We start from the raw sequence: 13,308 nt of genomic DNA, 5'->3' as shown, positions 1-13,308 counted from the left end.
TTTTGCCATTTCATTCTGTCCTCTTTTAAACAACAGAACTTTTTATCTGTTTTTTGAAGAGTAGAAGTCAGTCTCTGAAATAAGTAACAAAAAAGTTAAGTATTTTTTTCAGAAAAAAGAATGATTATGTAGGCCAAGGCAACAAATCCACTATTGGAAGCTAAGAAATACGTATCAAACTGTAGTTAAACTGAAAGAAATGAGAGACAAATAATACATTTCTATGGAGACAGCATTACAAGGAAGCTGTGTGAATATAAGATAAACATAAAATGTGTAAAGATTAAAAAATAATCTTCAGAGAATTGCAGTTCTGTGAACTTCTCTGGTAAGGAATCCTCAGACAAGTGCAGGCCTCCCTACTGAAACACAAAAAAAGTAGCATAAATAGATATGCAAAGACTTACGTAGAGAAAGACGAAGTTAGAAAATGATTGTCATCGAAGGACCCAATCATTAATTACTTTTGTGCTTATTAAAATGAACAGAGGAATTCCTGTTCTGACTGTATTCACTTAATTGATTTTTCCCAAAACACAAGTTCCGTATTTCAGAATTAGTCAAAGAATACAAACTTCTACTGACCAATATCTTCTGTTGCTTTTAATAGCAATCTACCTTTGTGACATGAGCGTGACACATCAATTTTAAGTAATGCAGTGTAACTAAGCTTTAAATATAGGAGAATTTCATTACTAAAAATATGATACATGAAGCCACATCAAAGTGTGCTGAAATAGCGTTGCTGAAACAGTCTCCAACTGGCAGAGAAAAGAAAGAAAGGACTTCATTCTTGTTCACATGAAGTCAGTTCCTTTCCCAGAGAGCATAGTGAACTAGACTTTTACCTTATGGCTTGAAACGTAATACATTCCAGCTTTGCTGGACTGAAGTGGGAAAATATTTCAGAGCAGAGAACCATCCACATCAAATTCTGTGACCCAAGTGAAAATGTTGAAGGTCAGTTCAATCTCAGTTGACCTCAGCTGGAGGTTAAAACACAGGGACCGCAGTGACCGCTAGAGTGTATAAAACTGAAACCCGTGAGGGATTCGTAGGCAATCAACTCTAAATTGTATTCAGAACCCAAACGGAAGCTGTGGGGACAGCCGCGGAGAGGCATATGGCAGGTGTTGCACTTACAGAAAGGATGTACTTTGCTAATTTCTGTGTGGATTTCAGATATGCAAAATAAGCTACTTATAAAAATCCATTTGGAAGGTAACAAAGGCATGGAAAGTGTTGCCTGCAAGACCAGGCTGCAGCCCCTTTGCTGAGCTTGGATGAAGAGAGGATGCCAGGCCGCCACTGTCCTCGCGGTCTCTGCTCAGCTAGCAATGATTAAACAAAACCCCTCAGTTCTGACTCTAGTTATCAGTGCTTTTCCTTATGGAAGTTCTCTAAGCACACATATTTACATGCCAAGAGCTTCACTCTAAAGTGAAACTAATTTAGTTCCAAAACAGTGCTATTTACCAGTATTTCAGTACTATGCAGAAGTTGTCAACAGGGAGTGAAGTGTGCCGGCTTCTTTGGAGCTTGGGGCAGATTTTAGGAAGATGGGATGCCATTATCCAAAGCGTTATTTGACTGTCATATAAAAGCTATTATTATCCTCTTGTGAATATATCAGTAAATCTTAAATGCGGCCTTAAGTGAGTACAGCTAGTCAGAACTTCAGGTCTACGTTTCATCTAAAATATGATCTCTCCACCTGGAGGGTCCTTGGAGATCTGTGCTGTGCCTTTATTCCCTCATGGTTCAGCGGGAAAAACACCGCTTAATACATCATCAGCACCACCCTGCCGTACCCTGGCGTTTTTTTTATGCAATTATTGCTGATGCCTCAGCTCGCCTCAGCTTTGAGAGTTGAGAAGAACTGAGGTGCATTGGCATTTGGGATTTTGTGCAGGAGTTTCATTTCTTGCAGGAGCTTCATTTCAGTTTCACATTTGCAGCGTAGCTGGGACTGAAGCACCCTTGTCTTTGATGTGGTTTTGGTGTATAATTGGTATTAGAGCTTTAGTAAAGATGAGTCCCCAGAACAAGTATTTTACCCATCACCTTCCAGAGTACAGACTAGTGGCCCTGCTTTTCTTCCCTTGACCTTACAACTCACATTAATTTTGGCCAGAAATGTCATCTACTTTTGGTATAGCCAAATTAACACTCCCCAAATGAGCAGCCCTTCTGGAAATATCTTCAGTCTCCTTATTTATGTTTTTTGTAGCCAGGTTGTTATGGGAAGCCTGTATGTGTTTATTTACTTAAACTTAGGCTTCTTTTGGTAGTTTTATTTGACTTATCTTTTTGGTAATTTTTTTCTTCAGAATATTTAGTAGCAACTTTTAATTTTCATTTTGTATTTTGCAGCCTTTTAAGATTAGCTCCCTATGTTTTCTCTTGTACCTTCCTGCTTAGCCACCCCGTTTATTGTCTTGCTTCTGCTTCCCATGTTTAGCCTTGGGAATGCAAATCTTCTTTGACTCTTTCACATTCTTAAGCCTCCATGCTGATTCTATGGACTTTAATTTCCTAACTTCAAGCAGGGAGTTTCTAAGTTACTTCCTCTTTAAAAAAAAAAATCCCCTTCTTGAAGTTTAGTATCCTAGAGAGTAGGGCTTCTTCATGTATTTCTCTCCTGCAATGAAGCTGAAATTATTTATGTGATAACCATTTCTCAGGGGTTCAGACACAATTTTTAGTCCTTGACAGGACTAAGTCAAACGTTGTTTAGATTAGGATAGAGAACTGCATGTTCTCTGGACACTATTGCAGTGCAGCTCTCATTGAACTAATAGGAGGTTACTACTGCACCAGTCTTTCTGTTGCCTTCCTGTTGTTTTTCCACTCCAACTTCACCACCACTGTGCTGATCCAGAAATCAGTATTTTGCTCCTGCTATTGTATGTGTACTTCAGGATCTACGCTGGCTCTACACGCATGAGTCTGCCTCTCCCTCCCAAATGTTTCTTTTCGACAGACTATCCATGGGATTCCTCAGACAGACAGACAGACACACACACACACACACACAGAGCTACTCCCCCATCCTTACAGCCTGACTTGTCCTCCCTATGTAGTTTATAGCTAGAGCTTGTGGTATGTCACTGATACTTCTCACCCCCTTATGTTCAAAAATGCTAGGTTTTTTTCTGCCCATGATACAGTCCAGATCACCCATCTTTTACGCTTAGGTTTCTTATGCTGGTTTGTAGGCACTTGTGCTTTTATTTCTTAACCATAAGATGACCTAGATGAAAATTGTGATCTCGTTAGTTGAAAAGACCTATAAAGGCTTTTCAGCTAAATCACTAAAGCACTTCCCAAGGCATGGCGCCTCATTCTCATTTTCCACTCTGCCAGTGTAAAAAGTTCTTGAAATAGAAATCGGATTTAAACTGAATTTAATACTTCTTTACTCTGTCAAAGTGATGTGAAGAGGCATTTAACTGAAAGTTGGATGCATAGGATTTTTTTAAGCAATGACTTCAGTCTGCAATTTGAAATTTAATTGGAGTTTATTCTAAATGTTCTTACATCTGGGCATAAAAGCACTGCCCCGATTCCACTGGGTATTTTCAAAACTTACTAGTATACCGTAACATAACATTTTCTATTTCCTCGTGTGCTTTTTCAATTGTAATAGAAATGGCTTGAGTTTATTTTTGAGTAGTTAGAAGCTAACCAAGAAATTACCACCTGCTGTTCCAGATCAAGGGAGTTATCTTATTTTCTCCTACTTCTTCAGCTGCAACATATGGTTGCAGCAGTCCTGTACTGGTATGCCCTGCGCAAGCCTCAGCAAACACGCACAAGCTTTTTTTCAGTAGATCTGGCTAAGCTTTCACTCCCTTTTCCAACAATGGTGATGCTTTGTTGGTCTTTCTCTTCTTCTCTTAATCACACTTTCCTTACCACAGGTACTTAACAGTCTCTTCTGCCTTTGTGACTTCCGCCAGATGCTGTTGTCCTGAGAGGTGAAGATCAGCCTCTGGTTTCTCACTGGTCCATCTAAAACTGAGATTGGAGGCTGCAACACTACATGCCTTAATTGTGCTGATGATGACCTAGCCTTGGTGGTCCAGCCCTCTGACAGTGATTTTAAAATCCATTTGTTACATTGCTAAAGATGTTTTTAGCTAGCATCACTCCACTGCAAGTGATAATATTCTGCTCCTTCCATCAAAGCTTTTAGAAAGCATTAATTGATTCAGCCTCACTGTAAAGCTGGTGACAAGGCTGCTTCACAGATGGGGAAGTTCAGAGCTGTGGGAGTGTAACCATGACTAACTCAAAGGCAGACAGTAGGTCAGTGTCAGAGTCAGGACCTCTTGCTAAACTAGCCAGACTACTAGAAGAGGAAACCTGTTTTTCTGTACTATTCTGGGAAATGGAAATAGGGATGAATTGCAGAGCCAGTGTTTCTATGTGGATGCATGTGAACAATTATATATGGTACTAATTACACACTTTTCTGTGAACTCAACTGTGTGTGTGTGCACAGTCTGGATGAAAAGAGCCCTTTCTTCATGCGCTTTGCTCTCTTTCCATATCGTTCGGAGCACAGGCTCTGTCTGGTGTTGCCTCTGTTGTTAGTCCCTCGAGTGCTGTCTCAGAGGTGATGTCCTCCTTGCTGCGAGATCAGTCTGCGCAATGAGCTCCAGCGAAGCTGCTCCCCTCTGCGCTTTTCTGTTAGGATGAGGAATGTTTCCGTTGGTGCAATGTGGAGACGACACTGTCAGTCCAGGTTGTTGCCTCTAGTATTGTTTCTGTTCAGACTTTTCGAAGGTTTTGTTTTAGGAAGGCACTTCAACAAAGGCAGAGGGAGAAGGAGGGCCCTGCTCTACAGGTGACAACCATGAGCCTGCTGCAGAACGTGCCCAGCAACCGATGCAGCACCGGGCAGTGTCCCCTTGGGGAAAGGGCCTCGTTAGGTCTCTTCATTAGGCCCCGGGTAGCTCTTCCATGTGGCCCTAACAGAATTGCTGAGTCTCTCATGTCTTTTCTTCTTTCCTTTTAGTGTACGTATTTTGCAAGTTATACTTAGAAATGGATGGAAATGTTAGTCTTTGCTCTGGTTTTATATCAGCCAAGACGGTTGTTTTTAACATTTGAATTCTTCCAGCTGAAACACAAATGTGCTCAGGCTCTTGCTGTCTCACTTCATCCCTCTCCTAGAGGGAGCCTTGGGACAAATCCTCGATAACTGATTTCCTGGTTAGAAGCCTTTACCTGCTTTCCTGGAGTGGTTCCCTGTGACTGGGAACCTTTGTAGTCAGCTCTTCCAGCTGTTTGCCTAAATGGTCTTCGGGGAGACTAAGAGCAGTGAACCTGGAATAACAACGTTTGACTTCAGCTAGGTCCCATGAGAATTTAGTTATTACTTAATGGATTGAATTGGCGACATATCTTATACCAGATAACAGCCAAAGGTTGCATCAAATTAACCTTCACAAATGGCTAGTTATTGATATAGTCCTTAAAGAAAGCTGGGCATTGGACAACATGTGTTAGCTGTAATTAATATTGCTTTTCATGCCTTTACATGCTGATAGTATTTGTACTGTCTGGGTGAAAAATTTCTCAGATTAAAGTCTTGATGGTGGTTTTAGCCATTTAGTGATCATGTGTCACTGTGTTCGCTACACTGAGCATAAATCCTGTCCTGTAAACAGCAGGGAGACTGACGAGGTTTGCCGACATTCTGCTATCATTGCAAGGGGATCCAGCAGTGAAAAACGGGAGTCAGGTAGAAAGAGGAAGAGAAACATGAATTTTAAAGGAAGTGGAAGAAGTCTCAGAATTACATGTATAAACATTTGTTTTTAAGGAAGGCTTTTTATTGACAGGACTTATAGCCTGCTTGGCTTATTTAAGGAAATTTCTGCATAGTTAGGTTTTGTTTTTGCCTTAGTCCATGTTTTTAATGCTGCATGTTTGGCAAAAGATGAGGGTCATGTTTTTAATTTACACACTCAAAGTTATTGGTCTGCTTCTATTTAAAGGTAAATAGAAGAGCTCATTTTTCATGCAGGCCTATGTTTCTATAAGGAAAAGCTCACCAATCATATATAAAAATGTTAAACTCTATTAAATATTGGCGTTATTTTGCTATACCCCAAAGTGTTTTATTTGCTTGGGGCTGTAATCAGCTCTTGCAACAACACTTCACATCCAGTTTTAGTCTTAGCACCACAGTGTACTTTGGGGTGTAAATTTGCTAGGTGTCCAGGCACAGCAGGATACTCGGACAGCTTAAGCCCAGTTCCCGCCAGTCTGTCTTTCAGATAATAGAAAGTCGAATGGCCTGTTCCAATTTTGTATATGCAAAATCAATGGCTAATCAACAGAAAGAACTAGAGGAGAGAGCAGAACTGAACCCCGAGGCAAAGGGGTTTAGCTAGAAGTTTATTTTTTCCAGAATTAAATAAATGAAGATTTCTCAAGCCTCCTGATTGAAAAGAATAGTTCCCACTTCCAACCTGAGGTAGGGATTTTGCTGTGGTAGTGAATAAGAGGAGGGATGTCGTGCTCCTTAGCATCTTCTTGAAGAGCAAAAAGGTTTGTAAATTAGACTTCTGGGAATTGTTATCTCACAGCTTCTTCCAGCAAACACAACAATTTGTTTTAAAGGCTTTCATCAAAGATGTCATAAGTGGTAATCCTGATGTTGTAAGTGGGTACTTCATGTGTTTTAACTTAATGCTGATGATGCAAAGCTATTCTCCCCCAAAGCCCATTAAGAACATCCAATTTTCTGGTAGACTAACACTCCTGCTTACTATCGTAGAGATAAGTGACTGTTTAACCAGGATAATACGGAATAGTTTTGTGGCCAAGGCTGCAAAACTGAGCACCATCTGGTCTTTGTGAAAGTTTAGACTTTAAGTGCAAACTTTACAAGATGGATCTTTCTTTCCTAGGAGTAGTGTGAAACTATATGTACACAGGTACCTATGGTCACTTGCGATCACTTTAATGAATGTACTAGTGAATATCATTATTTGTGATACGTATTAATAATCATGGTTTAGGTAGAAGGGACAGTGCAAACCTTTTATGCAACCTAAATAAACAAACTGATAAACATTCAGTTTGATTTCACACAGCCCCGAAGTGTAGACAGTTAGAACAGTTTATCCAAGGTAATGCTGCTCAGGCTGTTGGCTTTTTTATATATGACTTTATTTTACTTTTTGTAGAATCTGTATGTGTGAAATGACATGAAAGCAAATGTCACTGGGCAACATTTAGCAAAATGTTCTAACAGAAATATTTGAAAATATTCAGATGCTAGCAAAGTAGAAGTGAAGGCAAACTTCCCAGGAGCTTGGGGCTGCTCACTTGGGTCTAATACAGAGTTAGCACTTTGCAGGTCAGTGGCTCTGCTATTTGTCTCTGACCTAACAGATCTGGAGTTCTTCACATCAAAACCAAGTCTTGCTGAGCTGAGATCAAACGTGTTAAGGTAAGGATCTCGCCAGTGATTTATCGTGCTAGGGAGGGTGATCAGGCCATAAGGGGCCACTGCAAATGAAGTTGACATTCCAGCAATTTCTCATGTGTAGTTATAAAGTAACTTTCTCAGATGGAGTTTTTAAACTTGTCCACTGTATTTTTCTGTGTCGCCTATAGTAGTTGTGATCCAGTAGGAGTATGTATTTATGCAGCACAGCTAATTTGTAAGTGACAACTTGTTCTTTAGTGAGCACAATATTTTAAATGGCAAATAGTTATCTAAAAGTGACCTGCTACAATCTTTTAAATGGCAGAACACGTCTCCCATGTAGAAATAAATAAATCACCCTTTTTTGGTTATACATAATGAATACACATGACCTGCAATGCACAAACTAGGCACAACACAGGAAAACTACACAGATTAATATTAGACTTGTTTGTACAAACCCCTCCTCATTCCCACAGCCTTAAATGAGAGCTTGTCGCAGGGTTTCCAGGATCAAGTTCTTAATAGCCACAACTTCATTAAAGCCCAGTGACAGCTCAGAATTGATTCTGTAAACAAATACTCCCTCCCCTCCACTCCTGACTTAATGGATTTTTAGAAATCTTTCATTATTCCATTTCTAAGTTGCAGCAAATGCAATCCAGCAGATGGTCGTGCTCCGTAAAGACGCTGCCACCCTTACCCAGACCGTTCCACGACGGCATTTCATCGTTACCGGTGGAAATCCAGAGCACGCTTCATTTTTAGCACCCTGGCTTCAGCAGCAATGGACTCTGATGCAGTGCAGAGCAAGGCGGCGAATGTTTTTCTCCGGCAATTAATGAGCCCCACAAGTGAAAGGATGACTGACGTTTAGGAACTTAGTTTCTTAGGAATACATGAAATATTACTTGGGCTATGGGAAAGTGTTATTGCTCCTGTATTGTGCTACTAACAGCAGAGAAATTTCATTAATTGAAAAAGTAGAAATTACTTTGGGGAAAGCCTCTGTGTGCTGTAAATAAAGGTTTTTTTTCCACAGATTGTAATAAGATAGCCAAAACAAATGAAATGTTTGTGATGGGTACGGTGTAGCAAATAACACCATCTGAATTTTTTCTCTTTGGATTAATTTTCTTGAAGAACCAGCAGCAAAATAATCCCTTTAATGAGACTAAATTGAAATAACGGATGCTACATCAGCATGTGGCACAGTGAGAAACTAAAATAGAAAAGGGTATAATCACCGCTTGGCAGCCTGAGTTTTGTGCAGGAAATACTCGTGGAAAAAAAAACCCAAGTAAAGTAAGCATGCTACTGCATGTTGTTAAGACTTATTTAATCTCCTCAACTAATTACTCAAACCTCCTAAAACTCAAAATCATACAAACAAAAACGTTTAGATAAGCTGGGAGTTTTTTCAAATGGGTGCCCCCTGCAGCTTAGAAAATAAACATGACAGGTTTCCCCGTCTGATGTGCTGCCATTTGCAAGAGAACAGACCTGACTCCCAGAAAGGCCGAAGACTAATTAAGACAGGAAGATAGGCAGGTCAAACATTTGGTGTGAGGGATTTGGGACAGAGGGGAGAAAAATCATGTTGCATTCCACTTTCACAGCCGCCTGACAGGAGGCTTCGAGCCCTTCCTCTGATGCTCACAGGAGCCGGATCCCCCCCGGTCTCCCCTCCGGCCGTTCCCCAGCGCGTCCGGGCTGCGAGCTGCCCCGGCAGGGGCTGGGCCGGGGGCGGCGCGGGGGGCTCGGCGGCGCTCCCCGGGACACGGCCGCTCCGGGGCGATGCAGCTCCCCCGCGCGGGTCTTGCCCTGCGGGAGTGCGTCTCTCTCCAGTGACCCATGGGGACCGCAGAGACCCGCTTCCCCTTCGCACACCTCCCTCAGCTGCTGGATGGTGCGAATCCTCCTCCAGCTTTACGTCTGCCACGCCGCAGCGTGGTTGCATTTGCACAAGCCGAGATGTCACCAGGAGCTTGATGTAGTCACCTCTTTTAAATACTTGGCTTCTGATCCAAACTCTGCTGATGTCAGGGCTGGTTTTGATTTCGGTAGGCTTGGCTCAGGCCTCGCTGCTTGGAAGTTATGTCCTGAAAAGCTAAATACTCCAGTCTTCTCATCCAGACACGCACCCTTGGCACATGACCCAGGCTGCGTAAGCATCATTCGACCAGGTTTCAAGGTACTGCTGCACTGACGGGGAAACCGGACTCGCTGCTTTCACTTCTTGTGCACTTCCGGACCATTGCTGCTTTTTTGATCCTCCTGCCGTAGTATGTTTGTAAATGTTTAAAGTTCGCCAGCCCTTTCAGTACACTCTGAATTTTAGGCTCTAGATTTTTTTAAAGTGAAACTTCAACCTTGAGTTTTTGAAGGAAACCCCCTTTTATGGCAGAGCTTGTCTGAAGGCCGGGACGTTACCCTCCCTGCTCTTTGGTCCAAATGAGAGTTGAAAAAATCATCTCACGCAGCTTTAGAAAAGACGTCTTCTTCCTTTCCAAATCTTTTTTTTTTTTGGGGGGGGGGGAGAAGGGGGCAGGGAGAGGGAAGGAGCCAGAATGAACTAAAATGTTAACAAAACAGCCAAAGAAGAAGAAGAAAAAGCAACATGTTCTGGTTTTGTTTGACCCTCATAGATGCTGGAGCTGGTGTCAGTCCCCAGTGAAGGAAGTTTATCTCCCAGTGCAGCCATCCCCCTGGCTCTGGCTTCTGCCACAGCCACCTCTCCATCCCCTGGGGCCCAGTCCAGCTCCCACTGAAACCAGTTGGTTTCCTACCAACTTTGTGGAGATGGGATTGGACCTCTAGCAGCTGAAAAGCCGCTCTGTCCACAGGTGCTTGCTTGCTGGGATTAAACTGAGCGCACACTTTACTGCCAGTCTTCTTACGCCAGCTCCAGCCCTGCCGCGTTTGAAGGGGATCTCCCCGCAAGAGCCAGAGCCTGGGAACTCTGCCGCGGCGACGCTGCGCTCTGGTGACCAGGCTGGACACGATGCCCGCGTGTGTTCGGGTGCGCGAGCCGGACAGCCGGCTGCCACTGACGTAGCTGTGGTGCCGGCAAGCGAGGCGGGGGGCGGCGCTGGCCGAGGAGGGCTCAGGCGCTGCCTGCCGCCAGGCGCGGGCCGTGCGCTGCGCACGTTTGGGGCGGCCGGGGGAAAGGCCCGTTGCTCGCGGTTCGTGGAGCGCCGGCAAAGAGCGCTGCGCTCTTACTGCTCACCTGACCAATCCCCCGTCTAAATGTAAGATCAAATGGTGTCGCTGATCAGTCACTGACCAGTCAGTCTGCTGGCGGTGGCTTTTGCTTTCATAACGCCTGCTTATAAACCGGGGTCCGCTGAGTCCGGAGCCAGCTGTCGGTTCCCGGTCAGTCCCAGGAGCGCCCCACACCACTCAGGCGCGCATGTGAGAGAGCTGTTGTATCAGGGCAGCCATAAAAGTGAAGGAAAACAAAGCCTGAGAAAATAAACAAGCTGCACCTCTGATTGGCAATCCCTTCTACTTCATTGCCTTGCAATTGTACTAATCATTAGGACTCTTGAAATGTTTCCAAAGCAGAGGAAATGAAGTTGCTGAGATGGGAAAGGATATGAAATTTCCTGACCAGACTAAGGCACAGGTGCCCGGTATCTGTGATGTTATGAAATATTTACCAAGGGAAATGATGCTGCCGGATTTTTTGCGTGCCTCTAAAATTGTTGTCCCCCACCACAAAAAAAGTGTCATTATGTGTTTCTTAATGCCTCCAGCTATGAGAAGATGCAGAGGGCTGAACAGCTGTGAATCTTGTATAAAGTACTTTGGCATCTGATGCCCCCTCCCCCATCCTCGCAGATTTAACGTCAAAGGCTCTCTAAGGAGAAAGCCACATATGAAAAAAGGATCACTTTGATGGAATGAAACTGTAACCAGCTACTAAATCAATTGAGTTAGGAAATTCCCATTCTTTCCTCCATTCATCCAGAACCATGTCTCCTGTGGGAAGCCATTATTATTTGGATGTTAAAATCCTCTTCCTGTACCAAAAAAACATTTCTGGAGCTGCAAAAGTACAAAACCACTGTTTATTAAATCCATGGGAAAATAATTCCACCTCCAAAGAGCTGAAGGCGAGGCCGCTGCCTGGCCGCCGGCTGAGGCGCTGCCCCGTGCAGCTGGGGCGGCTGCAGAAGCCGCCGGTGACATCACCGCGAAGCCAGCGCGGCTGAGGACTGCAGCCCAGCATTTCACTCGCACATCATTTCAGAGCAGTTTCAAGAAAGGAAATGAAAAGTTACATTGTTGCCACCTGTGTTGATTGCTCTTCTGAATTAAAACAACCCAATTCTTCTTTCGGTATATTTTTAGAGAAGACATTAAAAAAAAAGAGGCGGTGAGCGTGCACGAATCCCCAGTGAATTTAAAAATCGGTTCTGCTTTCCAAATCCAGGGCTCGCCCCTGGGTAGATATCAGAGGGAATTCGTGGTGCAACAAAACCAAATCTCACTTGACCGAGAGCTGCAAAGGAGGTAGTAGTTCTGTGCTGCATTTTAATTAATTACTTTTATGTTTATTTATACACACAAGCACAAAGATGGTTGTTTCATACTTCCTCAGTAGTAAATAGTTCTGAAAACAGAACATCCTGTCTGTTTTCTCTCTGCTCTAAATTTTGTTATTATTGCATTGCACATTAGATTGTTCAGCTTGGTTTTGTAGACATCCCTTTCTGTCTGAATCACTCATATTTTAGAAATTAATTACCTGTATGGTTTGAAATGAACATTAAGCTGCTAATTATTAGCAAGCCAACTGGGACAGATGGCTACATAAGCAAGATATTGTAATTGTTTATTTGCCAAGCTTAATTTGCTTTGCTTTAAGTGAAAAACATTTACTCTTGGCTCGATTTCAAAACTGATAAGCATCCAAAAATGCTATTGAACTGTGTTTTTCTGAATTCAGGTCTTATGTAAAATGTAATATATGATTTCCTTCCAACTGCACAGCGGCAGAGTCTCAAAGTAATTTGAATTTTTACAAGATAACTTTGGAATGTTTTTTGTCCTCTTCATACTGCTCAGTACACGATAGTATCCCAAAGGGGCTGAACAGCCATGTGCCCTATATGATGGGCCAAATTGCTTCCTTCATTAGTCATGGGGAACACTCAAGGAGGTCAACAGTGGCTGTACTTATTTAACCAAGGGCAGAAACTGAACCTGGAGATTAAGTGATTGCTCACGCCAAAATGGGGGAGCCGTTATCTTGCAAAACTAGATGTCGGAAGGTCTGTGACGAGCGCAAGAGGTTGTTGGCAGTACCATGGGGGCAGTGCCTGTAGTTTTAGGAAAATGGCATGCCTTTACCATCTTTCATTTGGAAAGGAAGAGAAATTCTCGCCGGACCCTCTGGATGCGGTCTCAGGAGGCTGGAGGCAGTGCCTGGGCGTACTCCCACGGGCAGCCAGGAGCCGCAGCTGCACCTCTGGCCCCGCGAGGCGCCTGCCCGCTGGACACGGCCCGGCCCAGCCCCAGCCCCCGTCGGCGCCTCCGCTGCTGCCCTGCGCTGCCTGTGGCCCTGGGCTGCGTCGCGCTGAGCAAATGGTGCTGGGTGCCCTCCTCAAACCACTGCACACCAGCTGAGAGCAGAGTCCTCGCTTACGTTGATTGTTTTTCCAGTTGGGTTTGTTGCTGGCCAAGTTACTGTACTGACAGGGACCACAGTAAAACAGGAAGGTTCACGTTTTCTCTTACTGGTCTGACATTACTGCAGTTATCGACCCCACTGGGAGTAAATGGCAAACTAAATGTGCACGGTGTTCCAAAATTTTTCAAGTGTTCCCTTCTTCCCTTTCCATTTTGGCACA

The 13,308-nt window shown here is 43.5% G+C and overlaps 1 protein-coding gene across 1 annotated transcript in view; it reads left to right on the top strand.

Moving 5' to 3' along the window:
* ALDH1A2 (aldehyde dehydrogenase 1 family member A2) overlaps positions 1–13,308 on the top strand; it is a 59,258-nt gene that overhangs the window by 7,580 nt on the left and 38,370 nt on the right. The window lies entirely within an intron of this gene.

Source organism: Dromaius novaehollandiae, chromosome 10 (assembly GCF_036370855.1).
Source record: "Dromaius novaehollandiae isolate bDroNov1 chromosome 10, bDroNov1.hap1, whole genome shotgun sequence".
Classification (NCBI taxonomy): domain Eukaryota; kingdom Metazoa; phylum Chordata; class Aves; order Casuariiformes; family Dromaiidae; genus Dromaius; species Dromaius novaehollandiae.
The sequence above is the reverse complement of the archived record's forward strand: the minus strand, read 5'-3'. Positions and strand labels throughout refer to the sequence as shown.